The 13,643-nt window shown below is 35.1% G+C and overlaps 1 protein-coding gene across 5 annotated transcripts in view; it reads left to right on the forward strand.

Moving 5' to 3' along the window:
- Window positions 1-13,643, forward strand: part of Ae2 (anion exchange protein Ae2) — a 257,209-nt gene that overhangs the window by 85,231 nt on the left and 158,335 nt on the right. The gene's annotated exons all lie outside the window — the stretch shown is intronic.

Raw genomic sequence — 13,643 nt, forward strand, 5'->3', positions numbered from 1 at the left:
GACAAATGCTGAATTGAAAATTATGTATTTTAAACTGAAAATTGGAACGAGATAAGATGATCGATTTGCTGCTGATGCTGAAAAAAATCGCGTGCCCGATTCATTTCAAGTACCCACCAGCAGCACATCGATCATCTCATTTCTTTCCAATTTTAACGTTTAGAACAAGATAATAAAACGAAAGTTGCTAGGATTTGAGGACGAACTGAATGTGATGAATTTAAACAAGTATATACGGCCGTAAGTTCGGCCAGGTCGAATCTTATGTACCCTCCACCATGGATTGCGTAGAAACTTATACTAAAGACGGTCATACACAATTGAATTACTTGGGTTGCGGCCGATGGCAAGGCATCTTAAAACTTCTTAACATCATCTTTTAAAATGTGAGTTTGTCCTTGTGGGATATATATTAGGCAAAACAAAGGCCGAATAAATACATATATATTCAGTTCTTGACCGGTATATATACACGCAAAGAAAAAAAATCGTTTTCTTTTGTTAGAGTTTTTTGAATTGCTTCGAAAAGTATACACTTTTATCACCAAAAAATTTCGTTTGTTACAAAATTTTTATTTTTTCAATAAAAAAAGTTATTTTTGAACCAACAACACAGTCCATTTCTTTTATATCAAACACTGTTCGTTTCTAAATTTAGATCTTTAATACGACACATTTTACAGTTCATAGTAAAAATTTAATATAGTAGAATGTAATGTTGAAAATTTTTTCGGAATTTTCCGACCCTATCTGGAATATATGTAAAAAAACAACAAAAAAAACTTTGTTCGAAGCAGGGATCGAAACCACGACCCTTGGCATGCAAGTCGGACGTAGCAACCACTGCTCCACGGTGCCCAACTAAATGTATTTTTCTGTTAAATAAACTTTGTTTAAACGGTTCGTGGGCGCCGCAAGCTATGCTATATAAATATAACTTATATGGATAATTGTCTTTTGATGACAATAACGGCTACATGGCTCAGTGGATAGTGTGTTGGCTTACAAATTGCATGGTCCGCGGTTCGATTCTCCGTCCAGGCGAAAGGTAAATAAAAATTTATAAAATCGTATAATTTCTTCTACATTGTTTGTGTTACAGAAAAAGGTGCTAAGAACTAAAAAACTTCGTTGAAGTGAGAAAAATGTGAGGGAAAATGCAATTAGCCAGAAAAAATTTTGTTTGAGTTAGTCTTTATGAAATTGGTTTTACATCCTGGAAAAGAATAAACGTTTATCACACAAAATGTATATACTTTTCTTCCAAATACACTTCCTTTCAACGAAAAGCAAATGAGAAACGAACTTTGTTTGTCTAAAATTTCGTTTGGGAGGACAGAATTATTGTTTTGCGTGTAGGGAAGAAATAATTGCTAACCGATATGAACACTTGTGCGGTACAAGTGAACACTATTCTACCAAAAATTACATTTTTTTACTGTTTGGTAGATAGGTAGAATTCTTGATGTTTTGGAAGATTTTGCAAAATATTCCTCTCTAACTACGAGGTGCTTCATAAATTTTCTATAGAAATAACATTTTGACAAAATTTCCTACAGAAATAAAATTCTGAAAAAATTTTCTATAGAAATAAATTTTTAACAAAATTTTCTGTAGAAATAAAGTTTTAACAAAATTTTCTATAGAGACTATGTTTTGACAAAATTTTCTAAAGAAATAAAATGTTGACAAAATTTTCTACAGAAAAAAAAATTCTGAAAAAATTTTCTAAAGAAATAAAATTTTGACTAAATTTTCCATAGAAATATAAAATTTTGACAAAATTTTCTATGGCAATAAAATTTTGGTCGATTATTTTTGGCTCTTAGAGGCTCCGCAAGCCAAATCTGGGGATCGGTTTATATGGGGGCTATATATTATTATGGACCAATGTGGACCAATTTTTGCATGGTTGTTAGAGACCATATACCAACATCAAGTATCAAATTGCAGTCGGTTCGGATGAAAATTGCTTCTCTTTGAGGCTCCGCAAGCCAAATCTGGGGATCGGTTTATTTGGGGGCTATATATAATCATGGACCAATGTGGACCAATTTTTGCATGGTTGTTAGAGACCATATTCCAACATCAAGTACCAACTTTCAGCCGGATCGGATGAAAATTGCTTCTCTTTGAGGCTCCGCAAGCCAAATCTGAGGATCGGTTTATATGGGGGCTATATATAATTATGGACCGATGTGGACCAATTTTTGCATGGTTGTTAGAGACCGTATACCAAATTTCAGCCAGATCGGATGAAATATGCTTCTCTTAGAGGCTCCGCAAGCCAAATCTGGGGGGTCCGTTTATATGGGGGCTATACGTAAAAGTGATCCGATATGGCCCATTGGCAATACCATCCGACCTACATCAACAAGTATATACGGCCGTAAGTTCGGCCAGGCCGAAGCTTATGTACTCTCCACCATGGATTGCGTAGAAACTTCTACTGAAGACTGTCACCACAATGGAATTACATGGGTTGCGGTAACACTTGCCGATGGCAAGGTATCTTAAAACTTCCTAACACCGTTATATATACCACATAGTCCATACGTGGTATATATTAAACTAAAAGGGCCGATTAAATACGTATATAAATAAGTTTAAAGTTTCTATAGAAATAAAATTTTGACAAAATAAAATTTTGACAACATTCTCTATAGAAGTAAAATTTTGAAAAAAATGTTCTATAGAAATAAAATTTGGAAAAAATTTTCTATAGAACTAAATTTTTGACAAAATTTTCTATAGAAATAAAATCTTGACAACATTTTCTATAGAAACAACATTTTGACAATGTTTTCTATAAAAATAAAATTTTGGTAGAGTATTTTTGGCTCGAGTGGCAACCATGATTATGAACCGATATGGGCCAATTTTTGTGTGATTGGGGATCGGCTATATATAACTATAGACCGATACGGACCAATTTTGGCATGTTATAAGCGGCCTTATACTAACACCACGTTGCAAATTTCAACCTGATCGGATGAATTTTGCTGCTCCAGAGGCTCCGGAGATCAAATCTGGGGAAAGGTTTATATGGGAGCTATATATAATTATGGACCTATATGGACCAATTCTTGCGTGATTCTTAGAGACCACATTCTAACACCATTTTCCAAATTTCAACCGGATGGGATGAATTTTGCTCCTCCAAGAGGCTCCGGAGGACAAATCTGGAGATCGATTTATATGGGGGCTATATATAATTATGGATCGCTATGGACCAATTCTTCCATGGTTGTTAGAGACCATATACTTACACCACGTGCCAAATTTCAACCGGATCGGATGAATTCTGCTCCTCTAAGACGCTCCGGAGGTCAACTCTGGGGATCGGCTTATATGGGAGTTATATATAATTATGGACCGATATGGACCAATTTTGGCATGGTTGTTAGAGACAATATACTAACACCACGTACCAAATTTCAATCGGATCGGTTGAATTTTGGTCCTCTAAGAGGCTCCGGAGGTCAAATCTGGGGATCGGTTTATATGGGGGCTATATATAATTATGGACCGATGTGGACCAATTTCTGCATGGTCATTAGAGAACATATACCAACACCATGTACCAAATTCCAGCCGGATCGGATGAAATTTGCTTCTCTTAGAGGTTCCGCAAGCCAAATCGGGGTTTATATGGGGGCTATATATAATTATGAACCGATGTGGACCAATTTTTGCATGGTTGTTAGAGACCATATACTAACACCATGTACCAAATTTCAGCCGGATCGGATGAAATTTGGTTCTTTTAGTGGCTCCGCAAGCCAAATCGGGGGATTGGTTTATATGGGGGCTATATGTAATTATGGACCGATATGGACCAATTTCTGCATGGTTGTTAGAGACCATATACTAACACCATGTACCAAATTTCAGCCGGATCGGATGAAATTTCCTTCTCTTAGAGCAATCGCAAGCCAAATTTGGGGGTCCGTTTATATGGGGGCTATACGTAAAAGTGGACCGATATGGACCAATTTATGCATGGTTGTTAGAGGCCATATACTTACACCATGTACCAAATTTCAGCCGGATCGGATGAAAATTTGCTTCTTTTAGAGCAATCGCAAGCCAAATTTGGGGGTCCGTTTATATGGGGGCTATACGTAAAAGTGGATCGATATGGCCCATTTGCAATACCATCCGACCTACTAATTGTGCCAAGTTTCAAGTCGATAGCTTGTTTCGTTCGGAAGTTAGCGTGATTTCAACAGACGGACGGACGAACGGACGGACATGCTCAGATCGACTCAGAATTTCACCACGACCCAGAATATATATACTTTATGGGGTCTTAGAGCAATATAGTTAATATACCCCCATCCTATGGTGGAGGGTATAATAAAAACTAGTTGTGCCAAGTTTCAAGTCGATAGCTTGTTTCGTTCGGAAGTTAGCGTGATTTCAACAGACGGACGGACATGCTTAGATCGACTCAGAATCTTACCACGACCCAGAATATATATACCCAGCAAAAAAATTTGGAAGTTCTTCCAAAGACACAACTTTAAAAGCACTTCCAGAAGATGCACTCCCAATGATGTTCTTTATTTTTACTACCCAGGAAGTTCTTTTAATTCAATTTTTTATAACTTGGTTTTTTCATACTTTTAATGGTTAATTTTAACTTTTTTTGTTTCAAATAGGTTAGAAACAGAATAAGAGTTCATAAAATGGTACAAATCATTTAAATTTTGTCGATAAAAACGCTAAATCCAATCTGAAAAAATTGTGAATTTTTGAAAATATTTGAGGTCAAACGTTTCCGACAAGCGTTAGAATCCATTAAAAATTATAAAAAATTATAAAAATTGTTTATTTGACAAAATATCACAGAATTCTTTAATTTACATCCAAAACATTGAATTCGGATCACACCTAAAGAAGTGATACAAATTCAGTGCAACGGCTGTTGAAATGGAGGACTTCCGTCCTATGACAAGCCCATGTTAAATTCATCGCTTCTGCGTCAATTTTGCACCACTTCCGGATCCAAAAAGAACATTTTCATTACTTTTTTGGTTACGCTGTTTTTGCTGGGTACTTTATTGTGTCTGAGAGCAATATTTCGATGTGTTACAAACGGAATGACAAAGTTAATATACCCCCCATCCTATGGTGGAGGGTATACGTTTTTAATACCTAAACCACATAGTGGTCAGGGTATAATAAGGGTGATCGTCCAAAAAATGTGCCTACCAGAAATATTGATTTTAGACCCCATAAAATATATACCGATCGACTCAGAATCACCTCCTGAGTCGATCTAGCGCTTGGTGTCCGTCCGTCTGTCCATGTATTTGTTGTTCACAGGATTCCGGTCGCAATTATTAACCGATTTGGATGAAATTTGGTACAGGGTGTTTTTTGGGCACAAGGACAAACGCTATTGAATTTGGAAGAAATCAGATCAAATTTAGATATAGCTCTCATATATATGTATCGCCCGATTTCGACAAATGGAGTCAAGTTGAGCTTTTTTATAAACCGATCGTCATCAAATTTTGCACATAGTAAACTTTTTCACCACCCTTTAAGTCTGCAAAATTTCATCGAAATCGGTTCAGATTTAGATATAGCTCACATATATATGTACACTGAAAAAACAGTGAACCCACCAGGAAGAAAAATTTCGGTTAATTTTAGAAAATTTTGAATATTTTTAGAAAATTTTAACTAAACAGTATAACAAACGCTGGCATCACGCCGATGTCATAAAAATAAGTAAATATTTTTCAACAAATTCAAGAAAATTTCTTAGACATAATTAAGTTTTTTCACTTGTTAAAGAAAATTTTGTAGTTTGAAGGAAAACTTGGAGTTCAAAATTGCAAGAATGTCTTTAGTGACATACGAAGTTCATGATGGACGCATTTTTGGTAAAATTTACAAATTTAAAGAAATTCTGAACTATTTTGTGGAAGACACGAATTTAGTTAATCTTTATGCTTCATTTGAGTATATTTTTTTCCTCGGTTTTAGTTAATTTAACCAACGTACACAAAAAAATATTAGAGTAGAGGAAACTTTCTCCAAACATAATAATTCCATGAACTAAACGAAAGTTAAATTGGCTTTAGTGAAATATAGAGTTCACTTTTTTTTGAGTGTATCGCCCGATTTTCCCAAATTTGGCCATAAAAACCTTATTTATTAAGCGATCTTACTCAAACTTGGCTTACTCCAATCTTTTATGGTACTGACAATATGTGCCCAAAATAATCGAAATCGGTTCAGATTTAGATATAGCTCCCATATATATGTATCAAAGTTGGCTAAATGTAATCTTCTATAGTTCTAACTGTATGTGCGAAATTTCATCGAAATCGGTCCAGATTTAGATATAGGTCCCATATGTATGTATCGCCCGATTTTGAAAAATTTGCCCCTAATAACCTTATTTTTGACCATAGTGCCTCATTTATTAACTGATCGTACTCAAATTTTACACAAAGTGACCTTCTTTGATTCAGATTCAGATATAGTCCCATATATATGCATCGCTCGATTTTGTCATAATTGGCCATAATACTCTTATTTATTATACTATGTTATTCAAATTTCAAATTTTGATGTACTACACGCAAAGAAAAAAAACGTTTGGAAAACGTGTACCGAAAACGTTTTTCTTTTGTTAGAGTTTTTTGAATTGCTTCGAAAATTTTAAACTTTTATCACCAAAAAAATTCGTTTGTTACAAAATTTTTATTTTTTCAATAAAAAAAAAATATTTTTGAAATAACAACACAGTCCATTTCGTTTATATCAAACACTGTTCTTTTCTGACTTTAGGTCTTTAATAAGACACATTCTACAGTTCAAAATTTAATATAGTACAATGTAATGTTGAACATTTTTTCGGAATCTTCCGAATATATCTGGAATATATGTAAAAAAAAAAACAAAAGCAAAAAAAAAAAACTTTGGCCGAAGCAGGGATCGAACCCACGACCCTTGGCATGAGAGTCGGACGTAGCTACCACTGCTCCACGGTGCCAAACTAAATGTTTGTTTCTGTTAAATAAACTTTGTTTATTCGGTTCGTGGGCGCCGCAAGCTATGCTATATAAATATAACTTATATGGATATTTATCTATTGATGACCATAACAGGTACATAGCTCAGTGGTTAGTGTGTTGGCTTACAATGTGCATGGTCCGCGGTTCGATTCTCCGTCCAGGCGAAAGGTAAAAAAAAATTTAAAAATTTATAAAATCGTATAATTTCTTCTACATTGTTGGTATTACAGGAAAAGGTGTTAAGAACTAAAAATCCTCGTGGATGTGAGAAAGATGTGAGGCACAATGCAATTAGCAAGAAAATAATGTTTTTTATACCCACCACCATAGAATGGTGATGGGGGTATAATAAGTTTGTCATTCCGTTTGTAACACATCGAAATATCGATTTCCGACTATATAAAGTATATATATTCTTGATCAGGGAGAAATTCTAAGACGATATAACGATGTCCGTCTGTCCGTCTGTCTGTCTGTCTGTCTGTTGTAATCACGCTACAGTCTTCAATAATGAAGCAATCGTGCTGAAATTTTGCACAAACTCGTCTTTTGTCTGCAGGCAGGTCAAGTTCGAAGATGGGCTATATCGGTCCAGGTTTTGATATAGTCCCCATATAAACCGGCCTCCCGATTTGGGGTCTTGGGCTTATAGAATTCGTAGTTTTTATCCAATTTGCCTGAAATTTGAAATCTAGAGGTATTTTATGACCATAAAGAGGTGTGCCAAAAATGGTTAGTATCGGTCCATGTTTTGGTATAGCCCCCATATAGACCGATCTCCCGATTTTACTTCTTGGGCTTATAGAAACCGCCGTTTTTATTCAATTTACTTGAAATTGGAAATCTAGAGGTATTGTAGGACCACAAATACGTGTGCCAAAAATTGTGAGTATCGGTCCATGTTTTGGTATGGTCCCCATATAAAACGACCTCCCGATTTTGGGTCTTGGGCTTCTAGAAACCGTAGTTTCTATCCAATTTGTCTGAAATTGGATATCTAGAGGTATTTTAGGACCGTAAAGAGGTGTTCCGAAAATGGTGAGTATCGGTCCATATTTTGGTATAGCCCCCATATAGACCGATTTCCCGATTTTACTTCTTGGGCTTCTAGAATCCGAAGTTTTTATCCTATTGGCATGAAATTGGAAATCTAGAGGTATTTTCGGGTCATAAAGAGGTGTGCCGAAAACGTTGAGTATCGGTCCATATTTTAGTATAGCCCCCATAAGAACGATCTCCCGATTTATCTCCTTGGGTTTCTTGAAACCGTAGTTTTTATCTGATTTGCCTGAATTTGTAAATATTCTGATATTTTAGGCTCACAAAAACGTGTATCGGATTAAGTTTTTATCGGTCCATTTGATAATGCCTCCATATAGACCGACTTCACTTCTTGACGGTGTAGAAGGCGCACTGATCATGAAAATTGCTTGAAACTCATTGTAAAATTTCCAGATTTTACTTCTACAGATTTAAGATTTCAAATCAAGACGATATTTTATAATTTTCTTGCACACTTACAAGAGATGTTAATGATTCCTCTAAAACTCAAACAAAAATGGTTCTTATAAATCCAGAATCTGATAAAGTACTCATAGGTAAAATCTTTAAATTTATCTTCGGGAAGTGTCCTCAAGTCCTCAAGCCCTCCTGAAATTTCAAAGGAAACCCTAATATTTGGTTCATGGTGGCGGGTATTTAAAATTCGGCCCGGCCGAACTTAGTGCTGTATATACTTGTTTTTTTTTGAGCTAGTCTTTATGAAATTGTTTTTACATCCTGGAAAAGAATAAACGTTTATCACAAAAAGTATATACTTTTCTTCCAAATACACTTCCTTACAGCGAAAAGCAAATGAGAAACGAACTTTGTTTGTCCAAAATTTCGTTTGGGAGGAAAGAATTATTTTTTTGCGTGTAGCTGATCGTATTTAGACTTACATGTAGCTTTTACATAAATCTATTGCCCTATTTGCTGAAATTTGGGTTTATTACCCACAACTAATTGACCGATTTCCTCTTTTTAATAATGGACTCAATATTAGTGGCATACTAACTCTTTTGGTGCAAAATAAACTATAGCTCCTAATATTAGACATTTCTGCTCAGATTGTGACAAGACACCCATAAACATGTACCCCCTTTATGTTCTCCAAAACCTATACCAATGATACCCCACAAATGCTTATGTTTACTAATTGAGTAGGGGTGGTATGATATAGTCGGCCCCGCCCGACTTTCTACTTTACTCACTTGTTTTTGTTTCTTGTAAAACTAAAATGGAACGACCGAAAGAGGGACATCAATAAAATAATAGCATCTCCATCATCCATATTATTTATTATTTCAGTTACTGGGTTGGAACACAAAGAGACTGTATGCCAAATCGGCTTGTGGTTTGCTAAAATATCTTTTCCGGTACACTTTCGCAAATACAGTATTCACTCATATGTTCCGATTTGGCAAATAGTGCTATGAGTTCTTGGGGGCTTTGTGGAGCGTTTGGCACCATTTTCTCCTTAATTGTCTTAGCAATTTCTTATAGACCACTAGTTTCGGTATTTTGAATTAAATATCGTACGTATTTAGTTAACCAAAATTGGGTATCAAAACTACTTCATGTTGGAGAGTTTTTGATTTGTATTCCGACATTAATTTTCCCCATAAAAAATTGGACGTCTAGTTTTTGGGACATATGACCGCGATGAGGGATGACATAAAGCCCAAAAATCATTTTGGGCGATATGTCCGTCGGGGGATATGTCCGGTCGCCGACCGGATCGGAGGAAATTTGCTCCTCGAAAGGCTCTGGAGTTAAAATCTTTCGATGATTGTTGGAGGGCATATACTAACATGGTGTACCAACCGTAATCCGACGTACATCATATGGTGTAAGGTACAAAAAAGCGACACATACAGTAATCCCTCGATTTACGTCGTGATTGGTTCCGGAATTTGACGACGTTAATCGAAACGACGTAAACCGAATTAAAAATTACTCATACTTATTCCTAAGTCCATTTATGTATGTATGTGTGTGTACATAATAAAAAATCTTCAAAAATAAAGGCAATTCAGTAAGAATTTCAGAAAAAAAATGTTTCGATGTCATCATCGTTGATACTTATTGTACATATGGAAGGCGTTTTATATAATGTGGGCAAAAAAGTCGACGACGTAAATCGAATGGCGTCGTAAATCGAAGTTTGAAGGAACAAAAAATTTGACGACGTAAATCGAAACAACGTAAACCGAGACGACGTAAATCGAGGGATTACTGTATATTTGTTAGTATCGGTCTATAATACATTCAAATGAAATTGAATTTATTTCATTTGGAGGTATATTTTATTTAAATCTGCTTATTCATTAAATATTTTTTCCAGCATACTATATTTTTATTGGAAGTTACTATATTTTTATTTATTAGTGCCATTTATCCATTGTGGTAATGGGGGATCTCTTTTCAGTTGACAGCACTGTAATGTATTGGTACAGTTGTTTATCTTCTCTCAGTCACAAACATGAGTTTGCCGTTCCAAAACGATTAATTTTATATTGAAGTGTTAAGAAATTGATAAGTTTATAATGTTATCACACCAACTCGAAATGTGTAAATTTATTTATGTTCATACTTGTTTGTCTTCAAGTAACTAAATTAATATAGCAAAAGCTTTAGGTCACACGAACACACACATATGCACTTGAACGGCGGCCACCCGCACAATTATCACGAGAGTCACGAGATGATAATTTGATATCTACCGTCAATAAATGTTTTCTCTCGCTAATACAACACACCCGAACGTATACACATGCATAGACTCATTTCACCGAGTCCATTACTATAGCTTTGTTTTTCGTTAACTTCTTCCGAAAATAGGCAAAGCCTCCTGTATGTTGATTGGTGACTCGGTATACGGTTCACACACAATCATATTAAAAAGTTTACCTACTGCTACCGGCACTTCGTCGTAAATAACCTTGATATTCATATTGCTGATTAATAGCCATGGAAATATGACAATATACTGTATCGGACAAAACAAAAGCTAAGCATATACGAGTATACACAAAATGTATACAAATCTGCACAATGGGCTGAAATCTAGTAAATAATCCTGCAATTGATTGCATATACTGTAAGTCAATTAAAAAAATCCCCATTAATTTTTGAAAAAAGGAATGGGTCCTGTTGAAATCCGTACACTGAAAAAAAGCATGCCCAGTTACAAAGATTTTGTCTTTACTTTAATAATTTTGGTATTGATTCCGAGCCAAAGAAGCGGAGAATTCAAGTACGGATACTCTTAAGACACAATTCTCTTTTAAATTTGGGGTTTGTGTTCTTGACTCTAGGAAGCACATTTTAATTTTTCGCTGTCCTTTACAAACAAGTTAACGACAACTTTATTTTCCAAATTCAGACAGTAAAAATTATGTTATGTTTTAAGTAAAAAACGTCTTTAAAATAAAGTTTTGACAAACATGTCCAATATTTGAACGATTTTTTGCTTTGTAGACAAGATGCAAACTTAAAGACAATTTCATTAAATTTAAAGAATTTTCCTGAATTATTAAAGTCAAGTTGGCCTAAGCTCAAAAAATTATTCTTTCATGTTATGATACCCATTTTTAAGTCAATTCACTTAATTAAAACAAGTAAGTAAAGTCTAAATTCGGGCGCGGCCGACTATATTATACCCTTCACCCCTATGTAAGCCAAAATTTGTGTTACCATCTCAACCACTACACATTTGCTGGAAGCTACATATATAAAGGAGACAATTTTTTTACTTCTACAAAATCTCTAGAATTAAAATTTAAATCGGCTAACGCTATCCAGTTAATTGGAGGAAACTTCCATTGAAAATGGGTCTAAAATGTGTAACAGTCTACCATATTTCCCCAACTCTGGTGTACGTATATATATTGGAGCTATATATAATCTGAACCGATTTTGACTAAATTTGGCATGTATAGTTAGAATAATAATTCTGCTATCTATGCGAAATTTCACGTAAATGGGAGTATAACTTTGCCCCCCTGGTCATATGAGTGCAAATCGGACGGAAGATATATATGGGAGCCATATCTAAATCTGAACCGATTTCAACCAAATTTGGCACAATTACCGATACTACTAAACGTCCCAGCAAAAAAAGCGTCACCAAAAAGTAACGAAAATGTTCTTTTTGGATCCGGAAGTGGTGCAAAATTGACGCAGAAGCTATGAATTTAACATGGGCTTGTCATAGGACGGAAGTCCTCCATTTCAACAGCCGTTGCACCGAATTTGCATCACTTCTTTAGGTGGGATCCGAATTCAATGTTTTGGATGTAAATTAACAAATTTTGTGATATTTTGAAAAATAAATAATTTTTAAATTTTTTTTATGCATTCTTACGCTTATGTGGAAGGTTTGACATCAAATATTTTAAAAAATTCGCAATTTTTCAGATTGGACTTAACATTTTTTTTCGACAAAATTTAAATGATTTGTACCATTTTATGAATTCTTACTCTGTTCTTAACCTACTTGAAACAAAAAAAGTTGAAATTACCCATTAAAAGTATGAAAAAACCAAGTTATAACAAATTGAATTAAAAGAACTTCCTGGGTAGTTAAAATGAAGAACATCATTGGGAGTGCATCTTCTAGAAGTGCTTGTAAAGTTGTGCCTTTGGATGAACTTCCAAATTTTTTTCCTGGGGTAGTCCTTGTGCGAAATTTGAAGCAAATCACGGCAAACCCCTGGCTTTTGAGACCATATAAGTCCAAATCGGGCGAAAGATATATATGTGAGCTATATCTAAATCTGAACCGATTTTAACAAAATTTGACACACTTAACGATACTATTAAACGTACCCCTTGTTCAAAATTTGGAGCAAATCACGGCAAAACTTTGGCTTTTGTGGCCATATAACTTCAAATCGGACGAAAGATATATATGGGAGCTATATCTAAATTTCAACCGATTTCAATCAAATTTACCAAGCATTGGTAGAATGTCAATTCTACCCTCTGTGAAAAATTTCACGAAGATCGGTAGTAAACTGTGGCCTCTGTGGTCATATGAGTCTAAATCGGACGAAAGATATATATGGGAGCTATATCTAAATCTGAACCGATTTGGCTGATATTTTGCAAGATTTTCGAGATTCATAAAATATTTTGATGTACGGTATTTCAAGAAAATCGGTTGTTAAACACGCTAGCTATGACCAAATCGGGGATAAATATATATGGCAGCTATATCTAAATCTGAACCGATTTTTTCCAAAACCAATAGCGATTGTCTCTGTCCCAAGAAACGGCCCTATGCCAAATTTGAGGACGATCGGACTTAAATTGCGAGCTGTACCTTGTGCACAAAATTACATATACAGACAGACGGACGGACAGACAGACGGACATCGCTAAATCGACTCAGAATTTAATTCTAAGCCGATCGGTATACTAAAAGATGGGTCTATGACCACTATTTCTTGGCGTTACATACAAATGCACAAACTTATTATACCCTGTACCACAGTAGTGGTGAAGGGTATAAAGACAACAGGACTTCATTGAAAAGTTTATCGACTTTTGGACTAGAAAAAA

The sequence above is a fragment of the Haematobia irritans genome, chromosome 4, assembly GCF_050003625.1.
Source record: "Haematobia irritans isolate KBUSLIRL chromosome 4, ASM5000362v1, whole genome shotgun sequence".
In the NCBI taxonomy this organism is placed as follows: domain Eukaryota; kingdom Metazoa; phylum Arthropoda; class Insecta; order Diptera; family Muscidae; genus Haematobia; species Haematobia irritans.